We start from the raw sequence: 27,298 nt of genomic DNA, 5'->3' as shown, positions 1-27,298 counted from the left end.
AGGTCCCTTTGATGACGTTATAACCAAGTTCTACTGTATATATATATATAAATAAGGTAAAGATAAGAAATTTCCCTATGTTTACGCCATGAAAAGGTATAGGGGAGTCAATTTACAGATCCACATTTTCTTGACCTCGGCACTAGTAGGAGGTCAGTGGTCAGCTTTACGCCCCGGCCGCTTTACCCCCGGGGCAATAACACCCGGTAACCATTGGATAGGAGGTTGGGTGGACCCCAGAGCCAGTCTGTACGATTTGGAAAAGAGAAAATTCTTGGCCCTACCGGGACTCGAGAACTCCGACCCCTCGGTCGTCCATCCCGTAGCCAGTCGCTATACAGACTCAGCTATCGCGGCTCCTAGAGAATATATAAATAATCGGTAATAACATATCTCGGCATTTATCTGGGTAAACTGATAAACATTTCATTAGTGGCCTTCGAGATTCGAGAAGATACCAGCCGAATGGAAACATCTCTGTTCCGTTAATATTGTCCTCTCGGTGGCGTCATGGGTACGTAAATATTCGCGTATCAAAGATTTCAAGAACACGGTGAATTTTGGAACGTTTACAGACGAGTAAGCACTGACTAACCCATTTGAGCGATCAGTCATGGAGCTGACTCTGGATGATGATGATGGATCTTCCTCTGCTGGATATTACGATCTTATCCCTCCAACCCCCTTAAGGGATTGCGTGCATGGCCTGCAATACCAGACTCGTATAATGGGTCTGCTCCCTGCACAACGGCGCCACACACAATTAACGACCAAAGTGCAAACTGGTACATTGAAGTGTGACGGCATGGTGGGATGCTTGTTCATCTGGGGACGGTGATTGGTCAGAGCAACATCAGAAGTGTAAGACCGAGGGCACACCAAGGAAACTGGCAACCGCAACTCAGGCTGATAACAGTTCTCGGAAATTGCGGTTGCGTTGCGGTTGCCAGTTTCCTTGTTGTGTCCTCCCCTTAAGCAGGCCTACCGCAGTCTAAAACATTTGGCCTACAGTGTGAAACAAGAATCGATTATTGCACTTATTATAAATTAGTACAATTGATTTAATTCAGTCATCAATGGTTCTACAGTCTTCTGTTGGGCCCAGGCCTCTTCTTCAGTTTTGTAATATTTTTTTTACATAGACGGTAAGACTTCTTGGACGGGGGATCAGCCCCTCGTAAGGCCGTTACCTATATACATGACAACATAAACAAAGAATAAACACACACACAAGGATATCCATGCATCGAGTGGGATTCGAATCCACGACTCCAACGTTCAAGCGATGGAAGACAGTTCATGTCTTAGACCGCGCGGCCACTGTGATAACATGATAACAGTCTGTAAATTTAGATTCAGTAATTGCACTGTCAGACAAAATTAAGTCTGCAGTTGGGAGAACTGCAGGTGTTGGCAGCCCCTGCCGATGATAACCCCGTCTTTCAAGCTTATAATTTATGTATGGGTAGCACTGGAATGGATTCCATGCCTTCATAAATATGAGCGCAAGCCGATATCCGTGTCATATAACCATCAAGCTAAGAATCTATTAATGAGCAAAAATGGTAGAATAATAAGCGTCTGGTGATTACGATCGCGTTCCTGAGATATTTTACGCTATTCTGATCACGTGTTTCTAGCAAAAATCTTAAAAAAAAAAAGCCCAGCCCCACTAAACTCTTAGCATAACCCGCCCTCTCGCATGTGCAAGAATCTCAAGGACAGTTTGTCGAACTTGAGATACAGAGTGTTTCCACAAAGTGTTTAAAATGTACACATCAAACATAACCTCGACAATACGAAAGCTGAAGCTGTCTGTCCCTGTGCTTAATTAAGCACCACACCATGAAGACGTACGCGACAGTGGATGTATATTTCCATTATTCTTGATCTAGGCACTAGATGGAGGTGAGTGGGCAGCTTCAAGCCCCGGCAGCTTTACTCCAGAGAAAGAGCTCCCGGTGCCCATTGTATAGGAGGCTGGGTGGGCTCCAAAGCCGGTCTAGACCAACCGAAGAGAAAGATCTCTTGCCCCTGTCAGGAATCGAACCACGGCCTGCCAGTAGCTCAGCCCATCTGAACGCTAAGAAGATAAATATATGTTGCCTCTGCCGGGAAATTAACCCCAGCCATCCAGACCGTAGCCCGTTGCTATACCGACTGAGCTATCCCTGCTCCATAAAGTCGCCCATTGTGTGCAAAATGTCACTTCAGTTGTGAGTCACTTGGCATCAGGATGAGACAAGCGTTCCGTCTGTTATTAACGATGGGCAGAACTACTGTCGGACATTTCTCCCATGATTCGACCTACCTATGCTGCCGTTCCGTATGCCTACACAGTTGGATGAAACGGAAACTTCTGAAGACAAGAAGAAAATACAGCTCTTATACTCAAGGGCCACTAAAGGTTAAAGCTGTTTCATTCATTCATCAGTAATCTGTCAAGACGACAGGTCCACAGTCTCTTCCAAAACAGTTCCAACACTTGATGCGATCTAGAGCTTTCTCCTTCAAATGAAAATATCCTCTTCTGTCCCCAAGGTCATCCAGCTTCTTCTTACGTCTTCTGGTCACTTTAATAATTTGCTTCTTTCTTACCGAGAAATAATGACATTCTTAGGTAGATTGATGACGTGCAAATACAACCTACACGTACACTTACAGTCAGTATAAAACTCACAAATGTTAATGCCAAAGGAAATGTATAAACAGAGTGAGTTGTCTGCGAGCGCATGGTGGCGGTGGAGTTGGACATTCCTCCCATTCAGTCGGGTCGACAAGTTCGCTTCACGATTGCAAGGAAGCACAGTGTATCGTGCGGTTTGTGAGTTAATTTGGCAAAGCTATTTGTGTCTATCGGAGTGCGGATAATTGTCTGATCTTCATATAAAACAGTCGATCCGCGTTTCTGTTAAGTGCCGCGGTGACTTTACATTACACTGACAGGCGTTTTTGCTTCTGGTTATAAACAAGTCCTCATATCTTCTTTATGAATCTGGTTTCGTTCTCCCATGTGGAATGCGCAGACGCATATGAGAAGACGTTAGATTCTACGTTATTTTAAGAATTTGACGAAGACGAAGAGTCCTGTTAACTTTTCCGAATAGTATGAATGTATAAGGGGGCACGCAGTAGCGTAGTTGGTTGAGGCACAATGCTACAAGCCCGAAGGTCGCGGGTTCAAGTCCCGATGAGGTCATTGGCTTTTTTTTCAATTGACCTAATCCTTCAAGCCGCACTACTGCCCTGGTGTTGACTCAGCCTCTCACAGAAATGAGTACCAGGAATTTATTGAAGTCCAGTCTGAAGAAAACCATCATAAATACTGATAAATTTTAATGCGCGGGACTGTGTAGTTGTCATTATTAATTTAGGATCCCTAAGAAGAAACAACTTCACCACATTTCTTGTAGAATGAATCATATGGACATATTATGTACAGTCTTTTTTAAACACACGGTGTTTTAGAGCAATAATTACAGACTGTGCTTTTGCTCCGCATCTAGTTCAAGAAGCTGAAGGGTAAACAGAATGAGAGTGGAAGTTTAATTAACATGAACACCTAGGCACGGCGTGTTCACTCAACACGCGACAAGCATGAGAGATCGACTATTAGTCAGTGTCCACGGTGAGCGCGCATTCTTTTGTTTCTGTGAAAAATTGAAGAAAAGTGAACTCGCTTTAAATCACAGTTTCATTAATATGTCAATATTTTTAGAAAAAAATATACTTTGATGGTTCACGTTCAATGCCTGTTCTGTATTCATATAACATACCATAATGAGTGAAATTATGTATACAACAGGTTGAAAATCCGAGCAGTCTAAGGCATGTACTGTCTTCGCTCGCTTGGAAACCTGGATCGTGGGTTCGAATCCCACTCAGGGCATGGATGTTTAGTTTGTGTGTTTGCGTTTTTTCTGTGTTTGTGTACAGGTAGAGGCCTTGCGACGAGTTGATCACCCGCCCAAGGAGTCCTACCGAATGTGTAAGATCTAGAAAAACCGAAGTGAACGGAGAAGTTCGTGGAGGTAGGCCTAGGCCCACTGGGGCTGTAGTGCCAAGGAAAAAAAAAAGGTTGCAAATATATACAGTTTACGTAAAGTCTCTGCGCTGGGTGGCGATGAACTGATGAACGAAATATCACCCAGGGCAGGCCGAAAGATAAATATGAGTGCGTTTACCTTGTTTTGCAAGTATCTGCTGAGGTGTGGGTGAAAGTTGCGAAAATACCGCAACGCGAAACTGGGATAGGCTCGTACATATGAAGCATGCATTCTTTTGATGTGACGAGTTTATTGTGAATACTCAAATTACCTTACATGTTTCGGCATGTTTTGGCCTTCATCAGCATTAATTGGAAACACTGTACATATGTGCAACACATACTGAATGTCTACATAAGGATTTAAAAATATTGTCAAAGATTTTAGTTAATTAGAAGTTAGTTAAATGTTAATTACAACGAGAATTATCAATATTTGTTTAATTAAGTACTTTCCAGATATGAGGAGCTGTGTGTGTGTTTATGTGGTAATCCAGTTTGTCGCGTGGGGTCTGCTAAGGAAGACCATGTAAGGTAAATTTTGTACTGGCAATAAACTGGTCACACTTGAAGTAACATATACTTTTTACATACATATTCGGCCGCACCATAGCTCAAGCGGTTAGTCGCTGGCTTCCAACCGCTGCGGCCCGGGTTCGATCCCGAATTTGGTGAAGTGGAATTTGTGGTGGACAAAGTGACGCTAGGGCAGGTTTTCTTCGAAGAATTCGGTTTCCCCTGCCAATCTTCATTCCACCAATTGTTCCACAATCGCCCTCACCTATCATTTAGGGCTGGTACAATAGGCCAGAAGTGGCTGTAGTGCAAGGGACTTAGTCCCGCCCACTAGCAATAAAAAGAAATCTATACACAGATTGTACTAACGGAAAGCAAAATAAAGTTAGGCAGACCATTATTCTGGCCAGTAGGGTCTGTAATCCGCTTGTTCAAGTATTGAAATCTTCTTAATTATTTCCGAAGAGTCCTCTGTCTCTCACATGTCTTGAGCACGTCTTCACGTAACTAATGTTGTCACCTCCGCGCTGATTCATCACTTTCTTCTTGCACTGTGTGTACATTTCTATTGGCCAAGTGTTCTAACGAATCGCCCATTTGTCTGGTCACACTGTCTGCGGTACTGCCAATGTTGTCTGGCGTGTCCACAAGGTGGGTTCCGAACACAGCTACTCTACAGTGTCAAAGTAGCATGGAAACTGAGTGGGGTGGGGGCTAATTAACGCAACTTCTTCGAGTGGCGGAGAAAAAAAAACATATTAAAGGCCATATTGGGAATGCAAAGTGGCATTAACCTGTTAGAAACTTTGTCTTCGCACTTCCAAAGCAGAATCATGCGCTGCTTGACATGAAGCAGCATTTTGTGTCCAAATGGCATGCAAGTAATGTCAGGGTGTTGCCGACGGTTCACGGATAAAAGAAAATCTGGGTTTTCCACATTACAGATGCAGTAAACGCTAAAGCAGGTTGTAGAAGTTTAAACAACACTTTCATCAATCTGTAACAGCACTGTTGATGTTTGACGAATGCATATGTTCTTTCCTTCGGTTGTGGTGAATCAACTGCAGAGGTTTTGCTGTTGACCCACTCCATAGTTCCATATGTGTCTCCCTCACCGACTAACTCTTTAACCCACGAAACTTTGTATAAAATTTCTGCCTTTGAAAGATACAAAGAGCAACGAAACAGGGTTTCGAAATTCTGTCCTTCCAGCAATTACAACTCGATTGCTCGCTGGTTTCTAAGTAGCAGTGACACTATGACACCGTTTCGTAGCACGTTCCATCGAGTTTCGTCATGAAAAATGCTTGAAATATGTAAGCAAAATTTGCTGAGAACAGAATTCACAGAAATGGAATGCCTGTCGATTTCAGAACGGTTTTCCTTTCAACAGTGGCTATTCAATATTTAGAAGTTTAGCGCAGTCCGTACCCAATGCAGAGTGTATTTATAATTAAATCACAAGTCAGAAATTCATGCTACATATGTAGACTACACAGATTTTTTTGTTAGTGGGGTGGGACTAAGTCCCTTGTACTGCGGCCACTTCTGGCCTATTGTGCCAGCCCCAGATGATAGGTGAGGGTGATTGTGGAGCAATTGGTGGAATGAAGATTGGCAGGGGAAACCGAAGTACTCGGAGAAAACCTGCCCCAGCGCCACTTTGTCCACCACAAATCCCACTTGACCAGACCTGGGATCGAACCCGGGCCGCCGCTGTGGGAAGCCAGCGACTAACCGCTTGAGCTATGGCGCGACCAGAGACTACACCATTACTGACTATTACACATTTTCTTTTTCTTTCCTCTTCGGCTATCCATTAGACTATTCTGCACGTGTCTGTCGAAGCTGGGGCTTGCTTCTTTCCAACTTTTACACGAAGTGTGCTCCTTATCAGGTAAATTATAGGAATGGAACAAAATTGTGTACACGGAAAACGATAAATATTCGATCAAACTATTTTCTATTAAATTCTTCTTACTGCTTTCCCGTTTCCTTGTTTAATATAAAAAATTCCCCTTATTAGCACTAATTTTATGTTTGTTTTCATTTTATATCCGCGGGATAGAAGTTCAGAAACGGTACAAAAGGTAAAAGTAGAACGCAAAGCTATCCCTGTAACAGGCCGTGGAGGCCCATAGGGTTGTGAGACGTCGAGGCTCCCACATTTTCTAGAAAACCGGCTCATAGATGTCGTTGAGGTTGTCAGCCCTGCGCGCCGGCCGCCCTTTACACCCCAAGAATATTGCAGGTACTCATTTCTATTAGAAGCTGAGTCGACCCCAGGGCCATAGTGCGGCTGGAAGGATTAGGTAAATTGGAAAAGTGCACTTCATCAGGATTCGATCCTGCGACCTTCCGGCTTGCAGCACAGTGCCTCAACCAACTACGCTATCGCGTGCTCAGAAGCGGTACATTTTCACCTAATTTATAGGCCTAAATTTCACTATTGATTAAACTCGAAAGTTTTTGCAAAATTGGACAGTTATGGAGTGGTCCTTTTAAATATAGATTAATGTATTTCGGTGCATACAGAGTTGGGCATTCGTCTGCTGTCAGAATTTGCAACGATACAATTTCAACAAAAGCATGTACAAATTCGTATGCATGATTATACCAGCTCTACAAATCCTCTGCGTGTTTTTTCTAAATTGTTTTACAATCATTCGCGTATGAGTTTGGTTATCTTATATAAAAGAAATTGAGGCCCTGACTTACGAGAAATGTAGGCTTAATTAGTTCTTCACAGAAGCTTCTACAGCTTTCAGATGTGACCGTCTAAAGATCTGACGCGTAGATCTGTTTCTTACGCAAATATTAATTTTGAAACTGACTTTTGGTATTGGTATATTTGATATTCATGACGTTTTAGAAATTCACTGCTTTCTGCTATCAGGTGGATCGTTATGATATTAACAACATTATAATTAAAAAAAATGGGAAAAAAAATCTGTCACTGCTGTACAACAGATTATTCGTCACTAACTCCCAGCTCCTCCATCATACACATGATCACCGGAAAGCCCTCCATGACTTGAAAAGACTAAAAAAAAACTCCGTGGCTTTAGTCTGCAATCGAACTATACCGAGCGAACGATCGCCGATTTTCGGCGAAGTAAGTGCCAGCTTTAGCGGATAGAGGGGGTCGCGTGGTCAGCCCAACGAAGCCCCACGGCCGTTAATTTCGGTTTTCTAGACCGGAGCCGCTATTTCCTCGCAATAGCTCCTCAATTATCCTCACGAGGCTGAGTGGGCCCCGTTCCACACTCACTACTCAGGGGATCGAACCCGGACCTCTGGATCTGTAGCCAAGAACTCTTGACCACTAGACCACAGAGGGGATCTTGAAGAGACAAGAATGGGACATTGTAAAATATGTTGTTCTGCTACACGTTTATGACCAACACATTTTGTGACCCAGACATTTACGTCAGTAGCCTACTAATATGTCAGTCTGTAACGGATTGTGGTTTTTGAACCGATTTACCTTCCAGAATGAAATCCTGCACAAGCTACTTGGAATTGGCCTCTTCAGAAGCACGTAAATGTGGGCCAGATCTGAATTTGTATGGTAAACAAATTATTTATATAGCAGTGTTGTCATTCTGATCACAGACGTGTTAAACAGAAAGCGGACGACTAATCCCCTCCCCCCAACACTTATTCCCTGGCCTTGCGGCTACTGCTCCTAATTTACGTAACCGTCTCATAGTTCAGTGTTTTGCCGTTATGCGGTGCTAAAGTACAGCTCAGCAGCGATATCCTGCGGCGGTAACAGCGAACTGTAAAGCAACTACAAGAGAAATCCTAACGGCTGACACTTTCTGAATAATCAACGCACTGACAAAGGTTTTGAAACAGTAAGATATAAGCGTCATTAAATGTGTTAATAGGCCGCGCCATAGCTCAAGCGGTTAGTCGCTGGCTTCCCACCGCGGCGGCCCGGGTTCGATCCCGGGTCTTGTCAATTTGGATTTGTGGTGGACAAAGTGGCGCTGGGGCAGGTTTTCTCCGAGTACTTCGGTTTCCCCTGCCAATCTTCATTCCACCAATTGCTCCACAATCACCCTCACCTATCATCTGGGGCTGGTACAATAGGCCAGAAGTGGCCGCAGTACAAGGGACTTAGTCCCACCCCACTTGCAATAAAAAAAATGTGTTAATAAATAACGTGAATAAATAACACGTAATTTATTTTCTGCTTGGATTTAAGGGATACACCACCCAGACGCTACGTAGGCGTGCTTCCTGTTAGCACTGAATGACACAGTTCGCCTAGGTGGGTGCAATTCTGCCTACGTTGTTTGAAAACTGAGATGCCGCCCTTTGTGTATGTACAAGATCTCAAGGTGAGAATTTTCTTCTTGTAGATTTTTGCGTAGGCTCGTAGCCCACGTCTTTGCATTGTGATTACGTTTTACAATGATAGGCTTGCCTGTGTTGGAGTGCGCGCAGGTTCAACCATATTCATCAGCACTGTTTCCGTGCACATACTGTGGAATTTGATTAGAATCTGTAATTCAGTGTATTTATTTATCCATAGGAATATGTTAAAGTAAGTTCAGACATGTGTGTTTTAACCAATTTCAGCTGACTTCATCGCAGCTCTGCTGTGGTACAAGCAGATAGGAACCGTGTAACTGTGGGAAGTACAGTTTTCTTACAAGCTCGACATTTCTTCCATTGAAGTGGGGAACGTCATAACAGCGACAACAGATAAAGAACCTTCTGTTAACTACGCTGTGCGTTTTGTCTACGTGTAGCTATTTTAATTTCTTAACGTCTTTACTATTTTGATATCGACCTCTGTGTCTGCCGGACAGAAGCATGTATTTTACTTAAATTCCAAAATTAATTTTTTAGGTTTTATTAATATGTCAAATAAATACCAATTTGTTCTCTTCTCCAGGTATAATTAAAATGATCAATTCAAGTGGTCAATAAATCCAATAATCCAAAACTCCTATAATAACGCACCCCTAAATAATAAAAATAANATTCAAGTGGTCAATAAATCCAATAATCCAAAACTCCTATAATAACACACCCCTAAATAATAAAAATAATACTCCTCAAACTACTTCTACTACTACTACTACTACTACTACTATTTGTACAGCATACAATTCGTGATGACTGTGTGGCCGAAACATGTTATACTTCCCTGAAAGCATGGACTAAGTGGTATTTCAACCAGTCACCTGGGAAGCTGTACTGAAAACTGCATTGTGTCTATGTATGGTATGCTGTAACATATATTTCGTATTACCTACCCCCGTGATGAAGCGTGCTGATAAGGCTTGAAAATTCTAAGTGAGGCGTTTTGTGTATTAGACAGTTAATGGTTGCCTACGTATGAAATCGCGGTCTTTTAGAACACCAGATGAAACGACAGGGGGCAGAGTAAAGTAGAAAAGTTTATATTGCGGATTATTTTATAATTAAATAAATTAAATTAAAAGTATGAATGTGCGATGAATTGGTGGTGTGGTATAGTGTATGGATGGCAAAGGCTCAACAGGTAGGGAATTTGCTCCGCAACCTTTGTGTTTCCTACGGGGTTCACCTGTAATTCAGTTAGTACCAGGAACCCCTGGGGTCACGAAGCCTGTGACTGTCAAGATCTGAAATAACCGGAGGACCATACACATTTACCGCCCCCAACACCGCAGACCGTGCAGTGTCGAATGATCTCATGAGACAGGAATTTGAAAGGCTATAGCAGGACGTGGTCATGGGCTAATTGAGGTAGTATTTTGGAATTTATCTGGAGAGACTGAGGAAACCCACGAAAAACCTCAGGCTATCCCGTGTTCCATCCAAGATTCCTAACGAGATTCTCGGTAAAGGTAAAGGTAAAATTGTCCCTGTGCGTAACTAATTAAGCATTACGCCATGAAGACGTATGGGGACGTGGATGTATAAATCCACATTTTCTTGACCTCAGCACTAGTTGGATTGGTCACCTTCACGACCCGGCCACTGTAGCCAGGGGAAAGGGCCCCGGTGCACATTGGACAGAATGCTGGGTGGACCCCAGAGTCGGTCTGGACAATGAAAAGAGAAAAACATTGACCCTACCGGGACTCAAACTCCGACCTGTTGGTCGTCCAGCCCGCAGCCAGTCGCTATACCGACTGCAATACAAGTCATATATAGACCATCCTGTTACATTTGAACGAAGAAACACTGAGGAGAATATAAATAACCATCTCTGACTTTTCAAATTCAGTTACATTTAATGGTAAAGATTATGGTGTTCTTGTAGTCTGGTAGATATGTAAATACCAATGTATTGAAGAAATCTGCTGTTATTCTTCCGGGCATAACAGACGAGTCGTTGAATGCATTCCAGAACCCTGTATTTTTGGCTCGAAACAACATTTCGTCGTAAATAGTGGTAAGGGGCGTGGCTTGTATCTGGAAGATACCCGGTTTAAATCTTGGCCAAACAATCAGCTATTTCAAGGTTCCTAGTAAAATAGTTGACGATCAGTCCCCCTCTCATTCCATACATCTCAGTTCAACGATAACTAGTTGATATACAAACTCTGTGGCCTGTAGTCCGCAAGCGAAGTATACCGACCGAGCGACCGCCGATTGTCGGCGAAGTTAGTGCCAACTTTAGCGGATAGAGGGTGTCGCGTGGTCACTGCAGCGAATCCCCACGGCCGTTAATCTCGGTTTTCTAGACCGGAGCCGCTATTGACTTGAAATAGCTCCTTAATTATCCTCACGAGGCTGAGTGGACCCGGTTCCAGACCCACTACTTCTCAGAAAATCTGGTAGCGCCGGGAATCGAACCCTGACCTCTGGATCTCTAGCCAGGAACTCTGACCGCTAGACCACAGAGGCGGTCAACCAGTTGATACAGTGATGTTAAATTAACTCTTACCCGGCAAACGGTCTTAAAACAAAAATAAGAAAATGTTCATGTCTGTCATTTCCAGCCATTCATTCATGAAGATTAAGAGATGTGATTTTAATTTCCGAAAATCGAGGGAATATGGAGTTGTCTTGTGGTTAGTGTGTTGGGCTGGAAAATTGCTTTGANACACTATGCCATGAAGACATATGGGGGAGTAGAGGTATAGCTCCACTTTTTTTTTAACCCCGGTACTAGATGGAGGTGAGTGGTCAGCTTAATGCCCTGCTGCTTTACCCTCTGGGAAAAGAGCTGCCGATACCCATTGGAAAGGAGCTGGGTGGGCCCCAGAGTCGGTCTGTACGCTGTTATGTAGAGAAAAATCTTTTGCCCCAAACCGAGAATCGAACCCCAGCCATCCAGCCCATATCCAGTCACTGTACTAATTAAGCTATCCCGGCTCTTAGCTATATACGCATTTGTACATATTTATGTAGCATATTTATTTATGTGCATATTTATGTGCATATCATATATTTATGTGCATATTTATGTGCAGATATTACATATGTACAAACGTAGACAACAAGCGTCATATACATAAAGAGGCTTCCGAAACGGAAAGCTCCGTATAACGCCACGCTATGGAGTCGTAAAGACGGCATGGAGGAAAGGCTCCACAAATATTATACTGGCACTGGCAGACGAGTCATTACGTTCACGATCCGGCAACTTTGGCCCCAAGGAAAAGGCGCCAGTACCCACTGGCTAGGGGGCTCGGTGGACTCCACAGCTAGACGTGGTGGGAAGAAAATAAAATGTCACGGCTCCTGTCGGATATCGAACCCAGGTCGCCCAGCTCACTTTCATTGTCTTTACAGGCAGCGGTACTTAGGCTCAGAACAAGCTCTGTAAAAATGACAAAATATCACTCAAACGAAAGTGTGAACAGTTAACAATAATGTGTTTTGGTTAATGAGTCCGTTGTCACCACTGCACGGGCGTTCGCAGTTGTGATAGGGGCAACGGCCTTCAGATGCGAAAGGCGACTGCAATGTAGAAGAGGTCATGCGTCTCAAAAGGCACTCCGCCTATATGCCACTATACCCTGGTCTGAGAGGATTCACACAATTCCTTTAAAAAAAACGCAGTTGTCTAACATCAGTGTGACATCGGCTTCCCCATTATCCTGATGAAGGGTTAGACATATCTACTTATGTAGGTTCATGCGTGCTCAATGACGTACGCATTAAATATGGGACAGCAAATCTTCCGACTGCCACGCCCCAAATTTTTCCTTTCTCTGCAGTGGTGATTGGCTTTTACCGTCATCTGACTGCAGGTGCCAGTGAGGGCCCGCGATTACGGACAGCCACAGGTCTGGTGAGAACAGCAAGTGCCTCATTTCGGAGAATTTATGTTATCTGTCTTCCTGTTGCTCCCACTTGGAACATAGAACATCCGTGAAACCCTTCAATCTCTGTTTTCTAGACTGGAGTCGCTATTTTTCCATTCAAGAACTCCTCAATTATCCTCACGTGGCTGGACCCCGTTCCAGACCCACTACTTCTCGGAAATCGAACCCAGGATCTCTGATCTGTAGCCAGGAACTCTCAACACTAGACCACAGAGGCGGTTACGCGTTAGGTGCGTGTATGAAGAAAAGGGACACAGCAACACTGGATTCGCCATATCAGACACAGTCTCCACGTACAACTGCAGACGGCAAAATTTCGAGCTGCTCAGCATTTCCGGTTAAAATCAGAATTAAGACGATTCACGTTAATAAGTAGGCTGTAATAGCTTAAGTCAGTAATTTGTTGTGACTAGGCTACGGCGATGTACGACCAGGGTTCGATTCCAGCGAAGGGCAGGGATTTTTCTCTTTACCACCTTTATCAGATCGCCTCCGGGGCCCATTCAGCCACCTACCAAACGGGAACTCTTTCCCCAGGGGTGAAGTGGCCGAGGCATGAAGCTACCCACCCATTGTGCTTAATTGCGTATAAGGAAACTTTACTACTACGTATAAACGTTTCCTAACTGTCCACAGAGGAACTGTTACATGAAGTAGGGCGGACAGTCAACGAATTTCACAGAATTTGTTAAGATCATCTCGAAAACCAAATTCCCTAAGAGATTTCAGAATCTTGAGTCGAGTATTAACGAGTGTCCAGCTCCTCTTGCCCGACTTCCATATAACATAGTTAACGGGGATTTATTAAACCTTACGGATAACGTCCGTTGAAAATACTTTTATTCCGACTTTTAAGAAATAGGAAAGCTGGTTCTGAAGTTATGCGGGGGAAACACGCATGGATAGGCCTACATTAACAGAACACATGGCTCTAATCATCCTGTACAGAAATGGTCTGCAATATTCCGCCATCTTTCACTGCGTGGTGGCTAATAGTATCACTCCCTCATGGAGCTGAGCCCTTCTTGAGATGCCGCCAATTGCGCAGCTACTCAAGAGCTTCTCAGCATTTTATGGAACCCGAAGGTTCATTACTGTGTTCACAAAAGCCCTACACTGGTCCCTATCCTGAGCCAGATCAACCCAATTCATACCATTTCATTCTATCTCTCTAAGATCCATTTTAATATTGTCCACCCACCTACGCCTTGGTCTTCCCTGTGGTCTCTTTACGTCTGGATTTCCCACCAATATCCTATATGTATTCCTCTTATCTTCCATTCGTGCTACATGCCCTGCCCATCTCATCCTCGACTTGATCATTCGAATTATACTTGAAGAAGAGTACAAGTTATGAAGCTCCTCATTACGCAGTTTTCTCTAACCTCCTGTCACTTCATCTCTCTTTGGTCCAAATATTCTCAACGCCCTGTTCTCAAACACCCTCAGTCTATGTTCCTCCCTTGATGTCAGAGACCAAGTTTCATATCCATACAGAACCACAGGCAAAATTATAGTTTTCTATATTCTAATTTTTATGTTTTTGAACAACAGACGAGAATACAAGGGGTTCTGGACTGAATGGTAACAAGGATTACCATAATTCAATCTCCTTTTAATTTCCTACGAAATCAAATTTTGATTTGATGTCGTTCCCAAATATCTGTTACCTATCTTTATGTCATGATTTTGCCCTACATTCTGGTGACGAGACAGCAACATATACTTAGTTTTCTCTGCAGCTAACAATATAGATCTTTTCTTTTGCATTGTGAACATGCAACTAAACTTTCAAAATTTTTAAATTCTGGCATCATTGCTACGCTTCTGTATTTGTTACTGACCCATGACTGGATAATTTGAGTCTCGTGTTTTGGCAGCATTCCACAGTACATACCCATGCATGGAGGTTACGAATTCTCCATACACATTCCCTCACGAGCCCATCCAAGCAATAACGGCAGTGACTTACCTTCGTAACACTCCAGGTCGTCGGAAGTTCTACGGTCCTTCAATTGGCACGGCAGTCACAGCGTAATCATCAGCTTCCCAAAGCACATTCTTTTGTGGATCAGCCACATCCCAGCCCACTTTCGTCACCACACTTCATCACTGTAGAGCTATAAACTGACACTTCGTGAGCCGACTACTGCTCTTCCTAGCTCCTATGGCGAAACTAAACTAAAAAGAGTTCTATCCACACGAATAACATCTCATGAAGACAATTTTATCTGATTACCTGCCAAATATTTTAATTGATAATTAAACTTTTGGTCTTGACGTAAGTTTGTAGCGGGAGATGATTGATTAACTCCCGAACATAGAGATATGATCACCCACGATGTCAGAAGCACAGTACGTTACACGGAGCACCGTTACACAATCATTCATCTTTCCTATAACAATTCAGTCCTCTCGTAATAATCGTGGATCTCAGCTCTGATCAGGTCCCACTTCTCAACGCACTTCTTAAAACTTCTAAATTCACAATTTTCAGACTCTCAGTGACATTAGAGAGGGACACACAACCACCTCACAAACTCTCACGCACTGCACTAGGAGGCACTGTATCTGAATGAATGAGAGACAGCGAAGAAATCAAAGTAGACCTGTTATGAAGGCGTTTTCAAAGAGGTCATACCTACGCAGAAGACTATGAAGCTGTTCTTGGCACACAAATTATACAAATATGGGCGATGTAGAAGAGCAATAATTTTGGACAACTGGATAATCATATTATTAAAATTACAATACTTTAAGTTAATCACGTATGGTATTATCATTACTTTCATAACCACACTTCCTTTATTTCACCACGTCTTTCAATTATGTCTTCTCAGCGCATTTCAATCCATAACCAAATACTCGTCACCAGTACTGTGGAACCTTGTCATTAGACTTCACGCCGAACACCGCATGATAACGAACTTACTACACTTCGACCAAAAGCCTGTCTCGCCTCACTGAAGCCAGGCGCAGGTCTGACAGTAGCGGGCACGGATCACTGAAGGTGAGCGTTCGGAGTGCATCTTCCCCTGCGGCGAAATCTGCTTGCATAGTCGCGGTTACAGATAGTTGGTCCGACCTTGCCACACTAACAGTCCACCACTTGTTGCAGTCTATACGCCTGTATGCGAATATCCGTGCTTAGCTGTTCTTGGTGCTGATTCCGAAGTAGAAAGTGTGTCTTTGGACGGAATGAAGAGATACACGTACATAGTTCTGTAACGCAAGAAATGTTCAGAGGTAAGAAGATAATTGTAAAAACAAGAAAGAAATGTATTCGAGACACTTTTTTTTTCCTTGGCACTACAGCCCCAGTGGGCCTAGACCTACCTCCATGAACTTCTCCGTTCACTTCAGCTTTTCTAGATCTTACACATTCGGTAGGACTCCTTGGGCGGGTGATCAGCTCGTCGCAAGGCCTCTACCTGTACACAAACACAAAAAACGCACACAAACATCCATGCCCTGAGTGGGATTCGAACCCACGATCCCGGCTTCCGAGTGAGCGAAGACAGTGCATGCCTTAGACCGCTCGGCTACCGTGACCGGCTAACTTTACCTTTACCAGTGCCTAAAACAGTCGTGATTCATTATTTGGGATCTGAATAAGGGCCTTGCTTGGAACGAGTTTCCTAATTTCGTTGTGCGAAAATGTCTCAGAAAGAGACACGAAAACGCTGTTGATTCATTTGGCTATCGGCTGACATCCATTCAGTACATCTGGTTGGCAGCTGAAGCAACAAACTGCGTTTGTGGTCCGAAATTATATACACGTATGTTTTATGTTTCGCGTATTTAACTGAGATAACGTTTCTTTATTTCACAGAACCCGCATAAGAAATGAACTATTCGAAAGCCATCCAATATGGCTTTAAAAATACTAGCCAACTTTTAAAAAACTAATATTCTGGAATGATTTAGGGGCAACGAGTGGAGGTAAATTTTGGTTGTGTGGCACAGACCCACTTTAAGCAGCAGCATCGCATTTGGTGAATCTCAAACCGCGGGAATTGATTCAGGGATCCTGTCGCATAAATAAGATACTTGATCAGAGGAATACAAACAAACTCTGTGGTTTCAGTCCGCAAGAGAACTATACCGACTGAGCGACCGCCGCTTGTCGGCGAAGTTAGTGCCAACTTTTGCGGATAGAGGGTGTCACGTGATCAGAGCAACGGATCCCCACGGCCGTTAATCTCGGTTTTCTAGACCGGAGCCGCTATTTCCTTGAAATAGCTCCTGAATTANATCTTAATAGTGTGCATCCTGTTGTGTGTTATGAACAAGATATACAAAAGTATATAAAGTATGCAGTCTACATAACAATATCCTGTATTTAAAACAAAGAAGACACTATTGTATCAACATTTGTTGTTATTATGTTTTTACAGACGCAACATGTTTCGACCCTTACACCGGGTCATCATCAGGCGTACATGCTCCACTTTCAGCTGTTGAATTGAAATTAATTATTATCTAGTTCTTCAAATAGGGGGATCCTTATTGTGTCTTGAAATTATTTAACTGCATAAATTCATATGTTAAAGTCTTCGTCAAAATTTTAAAAATTGAAAATCCATGGATAATAAAATTTAAAATCAAAGATATAAAGATTAAAATTAGAAACTAAAGATTAAGACTTGAAAGTTAAAATTGCGTTTTTGAGGTAAGACTCTGTGACCGCTGTCTTAATCTGGTTTTATGCCGGTAGAAGCGGCTGTAGCGTGGGGCGCCCGCGTATCGGGATTTTCTCGCATGGGATAGGTCGTGTGGTCGTGTCCTTATGGAGCTCCTCACTTATCCTCACGAGGCCCAGTGGACCCCGTTCCAGACACATTATTTCTCAGAAAAGATCTTGTAGCGCCGGGAATCGAACCAAGACCTCTGGATCTGTAGCCAGGAACTCTGACCACTAGACCATAGAGCCGATCTGAGCAGAGGAATATCGAATCGATTTCTATAATTTGTTAGTAGGCCCTACAACAATAAGCGAACTTCTGATGTTTTAGCCAGTGCAAATCAGCGGAAATTCCTTCTGTAGACTGAACACTTGTTTACGGTAGCCTGGATAGCTCAGGCGGTATGCCGACTGGGTCGGAGTTTGAGTCCCGGTAGCGGTTAGATTTGTCTCCATTCCACGTTGTCCAGACCGGTTCTGGGGCCCACCCAGCCTCCTGTCCATTGGGTACCGGGAACCCTTTCCCCGGGCATAAAGCGGCCGGGGCGTGAAGCTCGTCACTCACCTCCAACTGCTACCGAGGTCAAGAAATCGTGGATCTATACATCCGCTCTCCCATACGTCTTCGTGGCGTAGTGCTTAATTAATTACGTACAAGGACAACTTTATGCACACCAGCTTCGGCTAAAAGAACATGCTGTAAATAAGTTGTCTCGAATAATATGTGAACCACTGTCTAACGAAATCCATTGAACAGAGAATTCTTAACTTGTCAATTGCTCCTCTTATACTGAACCCGAATGTACGGTGCTATGCTCATAAGGGCCCGCCACTATTCCCCCCACCCCCAACCCGTTTCCTGGGCCTGGCAGCCTTGAGGCACGAAGACTGATTTGTGACGTGCAGATGGTAACCACACTTTTCTCTCTTTACCACAAAATTATTGTACACTCGATACAAATTAGACGGGAGGCTATAGTGCTGCTACAAACCTGTCTGTGAGAGAAGTAATGTACTATTCTTAAACGTTATAATCTAATTCAGCATGAAAGATAATGTTGATAGATAATTTGTACCAGAAAAACAAGAGAAAACTATACACTGTAACACAATTTTCACAGCGACGCTGGTGCCGGGATGGCTTAGTCAGTGTAGTGTCTTCTTACTTCCTAAGGAGGATGAGGTGGGCAGGGCATGTAACACGAATGGGGGAGACGAGGAATACATATAGGATATTAGTGGTAAAGCCAGAAGGAAAGAGACCACTGGGAAGACCAAGGTGTAAGTGGGTGGACAATATTAATTTGGATCTCAGAGAGATAGGATGGGATGGTATGGACTGGATTTATCTGGCTAAGGATAGGGACCAGTGGAGGGCTCTTGTCAACACGGTAATGAACCTTCGGGTTCCATAAAATGCTGGGAAATTCTTGAGCAGCTGCAGAATTGGCGGCTCCTCCAGAAGGGCTCAGCTCCATGAGTAAGTACGGGTAAATAAGCAAACGACAGAGGTTCAGGTTCTAACAGAGGAAGGGATTTCTGTATTTGCCACAACGTCCAGACGGGCCTTGAAACCCACATAGCGCCTGTCCAGTGGGTAACTAAGACGCTATTCGTTGGGGGTAAAATGGCCGGATCGTGAAGCTCACTACGTTCAGAGCCAAGACTAAGACTGCATAGAGCTAGGCCTGTAATTACCCTCGTGCCTTCGTGCTGTGATGCTTAACTAAGCACACGGAGGGAGACTTCACCTTTACTTCAGGTAATGACACATCTTCGGCGCAAAGAAAATATACTTTTGTTCCGCTGGTTCACGAGCTTTGTCAGCTATAAACTGTTTGTCATAACGGAAACATCACTGTTGTGTTACTTCCAGATTTCGTCTTGAGAGAAATTAAATGGCATGACCCACTACCATTTTTCTTGATAATTTAATGTCACAATCCTGAAGTACAGATTCTCCCTTAAAAACGAGGATTCGGGGTTCGCTTCCCAGCAGGGGCAAGGGATTCTCTTCTCAATCAAGTTCAGGGCAGCTCTTGAGTTCACCCAGCCTCTTATCGAGTGAGTAACAGGGGCTTCTTCCTCGAAAATAAATCGGACTGAACGCGAACGTGAAAAGTCTCCTTCGTCTGCTGCTAAGATTACCAATTCGTTTAATTATGCACAGGAGCGGCTTTCATTTGGATGTAACTTACACAGATATTGATGCGGCAAGTAATAGAAATGAACTTTGCACTCTCTGGCACCTTGTTTGAATACGACTTTGCTAGTCATGAACAAAAAACAAAGAAAATAAACTCCGTGGCTTTAGTCCGCGAGCGAACTATACCGACCGAGCGACCGTAGCTTGTCGGCGAAATTAGTGCCAAATTTAGCGGGTGGAGAATGTCGTNACCTGTACACAAACACAAAAAACGCACACAAACATCCATGCCCTAAATGGGATTCGAACCAACGATCCCGGCTTCCGAGTNTGTGTTCAGCGCAACGAATCCCCACGGCAGTTAATTTCAGTTTTCTAGACCGGTGCCGCTACTTTTCCATTCAAGTAGCTTCTCAGTTATCCTCACGAGGCTGAGTGGACAACGCTCCAGACCCCACTGTTTCTCTGAGAAGCAGTGGGGTCTGGAGCGTCATACGTATGTGTCATTTCCTTGTAATCGAATTGATATAGTTATGAATTCGGAAGAAATGAAGAAACAGAGGAGAACATCTGAGAGACGGATAGAATTAAAGAGAGAGAAATATGAGGAAGAACGAAGGTAATGAAAACAATCAAGACACAAAGAGAAGAAGGCAGAAATATCAAATATTGATAAAAGGGCACATGTTTGCAGCAGTTCTACGCCCTCCTGCTGCTGAGTATGTTACTTGTCACTCATCTTTTCTCTTAGCTCCACTGGAATTACAGAAGAAGCCAGGTTAGTGAAAGTCAACTGATGTTTCGGAGGTACAGGACGCCATCATCTTCACGCTTGCTTCTTGCTTGGCTCATCCCTTGAGCCTAAAGATGGAGCCGATGTGTTCCTCTGTTTGCTTTCAGCGGACTGCAAGGAGTTTTATGTTCATAGCCACCGCTGTGAAACCTCAAATCCTACAACTAGGATTCCATCCTTCCCCCTTCTGAATGGAGGCGAATACAGAAGACATTTATGTAGAAGTCTGTCATGGCTGCTGATGATGGAATGAAGTAGAAGAAAACGTGTAGCAAAAATTAATAAACGTTTACACGGGGTACACTGGCAAATGGTCTTAAATTCTTTATGACCTGCACCGTGTAAGACAACGTACCTGAAATTTGCGTTCAAGGAAGATAATATTGCACTTAAATATAGCATTGCATAGCGGGTAGGGCGATGTTCCACAGTTTTTGAATAGGAACCCCATGTCTTTACGAGTTACGAGCTTCAACAGTTCATCTAACGTATTGCTTGCCGAACACAGTGGTCGCGCGGTCGAAGGCATGAGCTGTTTTCGCCCTCTCGAACGCTGGGTTCGTCGGTTCGAGGGTTCGAATCTGTTTGAGTTTATTCTGTATGTAAGTAGCGGCCTCGCGACGGGCTGATCTCCCGTCCAAGGAGTCCTACTGACTGTGCATATGATTAAGAAACTGAATGAGCGCCCAAGGTCCAACAGCGAACTGTAGAGCCATAGGTGGATGAATAGATTGCTTGTTCTTACTTATCACGTTTATTTTTTCCATACAGTACACACAAACTGACGGCAACGATATTATTTGCTTCTGTAAACAGTGAAGAGTACCAGATGTCCTTGAGGGGAGTATGACGCATGCGCACAACACTTCAGTACGATTGTACGGTATAGTGCCATTCGGACGCCATGTAAATCGCAGGTCACATAGTTTTGTCTGGTATGTGGTTTACTCGGATCCTTGTAGGATTTATTCTCTCTGTGTAAAGTTGGCACTAACTTCGCTGACAAGCGGCGGTCGCTCGATCGGTATAGATTGCTTGCGGACTAAAACCACGGAGTTTTATTATTTTTTTGTATAATGTTCAAGGACTCTGAATTAGCACTAATTGTATTTATATTTCACTTCTTTAGCGAAAGAGGATAAAACCTGTTTAGAAACATGAATTTGAAGAACCAGTTCTATGGTTACTGTTCTTCCTAGTTACTGATACGCGGGTTCGAATCGGATTACGTTTGTTGCCATTGAGTTTTCTCATCCTTCAATCGTCTTGTTATCGCAAAATACGCCGTAAATAAATAGAAACTAAGTCAGTGGCAATAAATGCTCAATCTGGATTGATTAGGGAGATACTGAAACAGAATGATGTGCCTATAGGCACAGATAAAGTAAAGAAAAAAGTAAAGGTATCCCTGTAACAGGCCGTGAAGGCCCATAGGGCTGTGAGTCGTTGAGGCTCCCACATTATCTAGACAATCGGCTCATAGATGGCGGTAAGGTTGTCAGCCTTATGCGCCAGATAGGCACAGATTGCTTTGGAATTTATAATTTTCGAAAATAGCTCATAAGAATGAGCAGTGACATGGTAAATTGGACATACAAGTGATACAGAATTTATTACTTTTTGCATACGGTCGTGTGTGGTAAAATTCCTATACAGTCCTCTTCTATTGACCGTCTACGCAAGACTCACGGGCGCTGTATTAATCATAAGGAACTAATTGCTTTCATATGGGCAGCGCCATAGCTCAAGCGCGGTTAAACGCTGGCTTCCCATCGCGGCAGCCCGGGTTCGATCCCGGTTCTGGTCAAGTGGGATTTGTGGTGGACAAAGTGGCGCTGGGGCAGGTTTTCTCCGAGTACTTCGGTTTCCCCTGCCAATCTTCATTCCACCAATTGCTCCACAATCACACTCACCTATCATCTGGGGCTGGTACAATAGGCCTGAAGTGGCCGCAGTACGAGGGACTTAGTCCCACCCCACTAGCATTAGGATTCTTTTCTCCGTTCATCCCGTGATCTCCGTATTTATGTTTCCGCCTATTGCCCAGTAAGTACGAGTATAACCGGTTTTCTATTATGCAGAAAGCGATCTATGTCCATTGCTGTGTCGTAGCTCTTTAGTGCATCAAGTAATTTTGCGCCATGGTAATAAATAACACAACATTGATCAATGAAGATATTGTGGCATGTAGATCCGTTGCTATGCAACGACCGCGAAAGAATCAGCTACAAAACAGCCGTTACTCAGTAACGGCTTCTGAAACAAGCATGTTTGCACGACAATTGGAATCAGCAACAGAGGAACGGTGTATACTGTGTGGTTCGTGCAATGATGTTATAAGCAAGACATTTGGAGAAATGAATTAGTTGTGACAGCCGACAGCAGATCAGAACGTGAGCACGGAAGCAGAGGACATTGTTGCGATCCGTCACCAGGCAACGACTGGTGAAAAGCCAGCAAACAGAGAAAACTTTTTGTGTGCTGTGATTACAGTGATTTGTGAAGTATATAAGCAGTGAGAGCATAGATATTTGTAGTTACTTTCTGTAAGTGTTCAATAAATTCGATTGCCAATGTAAATCCCGTATATGGTCACTCTAAAATCGTGATACTGTATATTCATTAGACTGTCCCAATAAATAAGCTGTTTAATTAATTCAGCACATCCCATTTTAAGAAATATCCATGCATGCATGAGTTTGGTAAATCACTACTTTAAACTTACATTACTTACATTCTCAGTTACAATTATAGCCTAAGCTTCAATTTCGTTAGTTTCTCATCTATTCATTACATCACCTTGAGCCCCTATGTTTGGCTTCTGTTCATTGTTAGATCAGTTTTCATTTACAGGAGCCATTTGTTTTCAGAACAGGTTGCGTTGGTTACGTGAGCGCTATAACACAGTAGAATATATTTACATAAGTATAGGATATTAATATGTAATAATGAGATGCCTGTTCGGACTGCTTATTTCCTTCTCCTGTACTCAGCCTTTGTATTAATCACTACACATTCCAGCTCTCTTCTGACATGCGCGAACAGATACCCTGATACCTTCTGACAGCTGCGAGATGACATGTCTGTAGGTGTCTAAGCTTATAAGAGATTAACAAAATAAGACTCGTTTAGTTTCAGATGGTTAAAGCTAGTGTTTGAAATAAACACCTGGTGTGAGGGCCGGATGATCACAAAGATACATTATTTTAATACCCACATCCGTAAGGCTATGATGGTAAAAGTATCCTTGTAAAAGGCCGTCGAGGCTCACAGGGTTGTGAGATGCTGAGGCTCCCACATTTTGTAGACAATCGGCTCACAGATGGCGGTGTGGTTGTCAGCCTTAAGAGCCGGCCGCGCTTTACCTCCAGGAATATTCCTGGTACTCATTTCTGTTAGAGGCTGAGTCGACCCCAGGTCCATAGTGCGGCTGGAAGGATTAGGTCATGGAGCCCATGGAGCTGAGCTCTTCTGGAGGAGCCGCCAATTCTGCAGCTACTCAAGAATTTTCCAGCATTTTATGGAACCCGAAGGTTCATTACCGTGTTCATAAGAGAATTCGTTATTCATAGTTCATTTATCGACGTTTTAAGTAAAGACTTCATAGCGTCGAATGATAAGATGTCTTAATAATGAATTGGAAAGGATGCGGAAGGAAGTGGTCGTGACCTGACTTGAGGCACTGTCCCGGTTCTGCCGGGAATCGAACCTCAGTCATCCTACCCCGCGGTCACTTTGAAATTTAAAGTGTTACTTAACATTGGTTAGATAATTTATACTGCCAGGATGTATAAGCTACAAACAAGTTCGGAAATTATTTATCGCGTCTTTGTTTTTTTTTATAAATTACCTACTAACGCTGAATAGAATTTTCTGTTGTACTTATTGTAACAAATTTATGCTTACACAATTAATTCCACTTCATAGAAAGAGAAATTACGTGGTTTGGCTTGTTTGTAGAAAAGAAAAAGACAACTCGGCGAATTTAATAACCCGAGTAGCCGAAGGCCCCTCTCTCTCTGTCTGAAGGTCTTGCTGCTTGTTAGTGCAGACCTAACAGGAACAAGCAGGCATTATATTCTACTTGCAACATATTTTCTCTTTTATGACGCTATTAATTTTGCTATTATGCCTCTGCATATGTGAATTCATGAAACCAATGAATCGTTAATATTTTCAAATGCACGCGTATTTATTGCCTTAACAGCAGGGTTCTGAAAAGATTTGCCGAGATATTCTGAGAGTAATTTGATAAATTATTGTAATCTGTTCCAGAAATTTTTCATGAAAAGAAAACGACGGTTATAAACCAGAATGTCATACCTTCATAGAAGCAATTATATATTTGGGCCCATATATGTATACACTGACCGCCTCTGTGGTCTAGTGGTCAGAGTTCCTGGCTACAGATCCAGAGGTCTAATTAGTCTGTCAGCACTTGCTCACGATGGTTCCTCGCTCGCGGATTTTCTTCCTTTTTCTTCTACACTGAAGATGGAGGCGATACGTTCCTCCGAAACATCGGTTAACACAATATCTACACGGTACAACATCCAGAAAACTGCTTTCTTCATAGTCACCGCCGTGAAAACCTCAAATCTTACACAGTCTGATGTCGTGTTTGTACACAAAACAAGTTGCTTGTTTGTCACCCTGTGATGCATTTCACGCAAACCCGCAGCATTTACGTTTGAAGTTATAATACGAAATTAGCAAAGTTAACAGCTACACGATCTTGGTTACTGTCAGCTTCTGAAAGAAGACTGCTCCATGGAGATAAAAGGGATTCTGGCGATTAGAATGCACCATAAGATGACATTCCACCATGTCTGTCCTACATGTCGAGAAAAGTAAAGGAAGGCTGAAACTGCTTCAAAATGTCATGCCCTTCTGAAGATAACTATTGTGCAAATCTAAACAAATAATACTTAACTTAAAAAAAATGTACAAGTTATATTCTTGTTTCCTTTCTATCGGCTGCAATACCTAGATAACATTTCTGAGTCCTGTTGCAGTTATCTATGTTATGGCAGTTTATGTGCACAAAGGATCTACCGTCGAATGAAAAATAATCACTAAAAGTGAACAGAAATAAATGAGAATATAATCGAATGTGGACTATCTTAAGACAACAAGTCTATGTGCAATAATACAGATTAGCCACGTTCCGGGTACACGATTTCTAATATTTCCTTCTTTGTTTAACAATAGAAATTTATTAGCTATATGTAGTAACATGACGCCTGAAAGCCAGGATAGTTCGTTGTTAGACAACGGCTCGCTAAACACATTCGCATGGAAGCGAACGCGTGCAACAACAGAAGAACGATGTTTTCTGTGGTCCGCGCTTCGCACGTTGCTACGAAACGATTCTGTAAACATCTCTGCAGCAGTGAATAAATATGAAACAAGAGAGGAAACAGGTGTTTACTGTGGGGGCTACCTCGAAGCTATGTAACGAGGATCTCAGGCAGCTGAGAGGAGAACTGAGGGAGTCTCCTGAGATGGGGATTGGCAGATGATGGAGGAGTCGAGTTCCGGAGTTCCAAGTGAGCCGTTAGTCGAGAGTCGACTTCTGTGAAGATAACTGAGGAGAGATGGCAACGAGATAGTTGGCAGTTGCAGCAGACAATTGCATTGAGATTTCCGGAGTTGGCAGTTGGCAGATGATGGAGGATCTGAGAGAGTTCAGTTGACAGTTGAAAGTTCTACAGTGAAGAGAAGTCTTTATGTGTGCTGTAGTACAGTGGCATCTGGAGTGTGCAAGGAAGACTCCATGTGTGAGGCTGGTATAACTACTGTGTTAAAAATCCATTGTCAGGAAACGGACAGTGGAGACTGATAGGCTGAGTACACGTGTGGGTATGAACTGTAAAATGTGGAAATAGGGATAGCGCTATAATTAATTCTAGTTACGAGCTGAATGTATGAGAGCAATAAATCCAATAATACAACCGAAAATCCGTCTATAAGTCACACACACACACACCTACCCATGGCTTTATATATACGAGTATATTACGCCATGGGTAAGTTATACATTTATATTAAGAGCACCTGGCACATGCTTTCTTCTGCTCTAGAAACCCAAGATTAACGGCCGTGGAGATTCGTTGCGCTGACCACGCGATACCCTCTATCCGCTACAGTTTGCACTAACTTCGCCGACAACCGGCAGTCGCTCGGTCGGTATAGTTCGCTTGCGGACTGAAGGCCACGGAGTTTGTAGTTTTGTTTGTTTGGCACATGTTTTCTGGCGTTTATGGTTTGTATTCCCTAGGAAAACTAGAGATTGTTATAATTGGGCTACTAACAAGTTCTAGATAAATCCATTGTGGGATTTCGGCAAGGTACGATTTTGTACAGTATCTGTTGCTAGTAGTCATGATAGTAGGTTAATATTTTGGACAAAATTCGGTCGGACCATTCCATCTCTTGAGGTCTGGAGATCTTGAGCGTAAAAAATTGATATTTTACTGCCGACTGTCTGTTTGGTTGAATGACTAGCAACCATCATGAAACGCCCCGAAAACCGCAATCCACTATTGTTTCCTTGCTTTCATTCATGCGTTTGAATAGTTTAGTGCTTTGCTTCTCAACTACGAGCCACCATTTCTTGGTGATGATGGCGGTTAACCAATTTATTTTTCATTTTTCTTCGGCAAAAAGAAGAATGATAGGATTTCGTCACGAAGTGCAAGTAAGGCTTGACTTGAAGTATTTTTATACGGGCGTTAGAAGCAAATAACATATGTCGAGGAAGTTTGAGAGTCTGTGGATCTGACAAAGTAACTGGAGGCCTGACAAAACTATACAGCAAGAAGCTTCGTAA

The 27,298-nt window shown here is 43.1% G+C and overlaps 1 protein-coding gene across 2 annotated transcripts in view; it reads right to left on the bottom strand.

The window, feature by feature from the left end:
• LOC111872418 (SH2 domain-containing protein 3C) overlaps window positions 1–27,298 on the bottom strand; it is a 224,133-nt gene that overhangs the window by 170,726 nt on the left and 26,109 nt on the right. For both annotated transcript variants that reach the window (XM_023866387.2, XM_033754771.1), the window contains exon 2: window positions 14,816–16,065. The gene's annotated coding sequence lies outside the window, so the exon portion shown is untranslated. The remainder of the gene's footprint in view (window positions 1–14,815; window positions 16,066–27,298) is intronic.

This window comes from Cryptotermes secundus, unplaced genomic scaffold (assembly GCF_002891405.2).
Source record: "Cryptotermes secundus unplaced genomic scaffold, Csec_1.0 scaffold962, whole genome shotgun sequence".
Taxonomy (NCBI): domain Eukaryota; kingdom Metazoa; phylum Arthropoda; class Insecta; order Blattodea; family Kalotermitidae; genus Cryptotermes; species Cryptotermes secundus.
The sequence above is the reverse complement of the archived record's forward strand: the minus strand, read 5'-3'. Positions and strand labels throughout refer to the sequence as shown.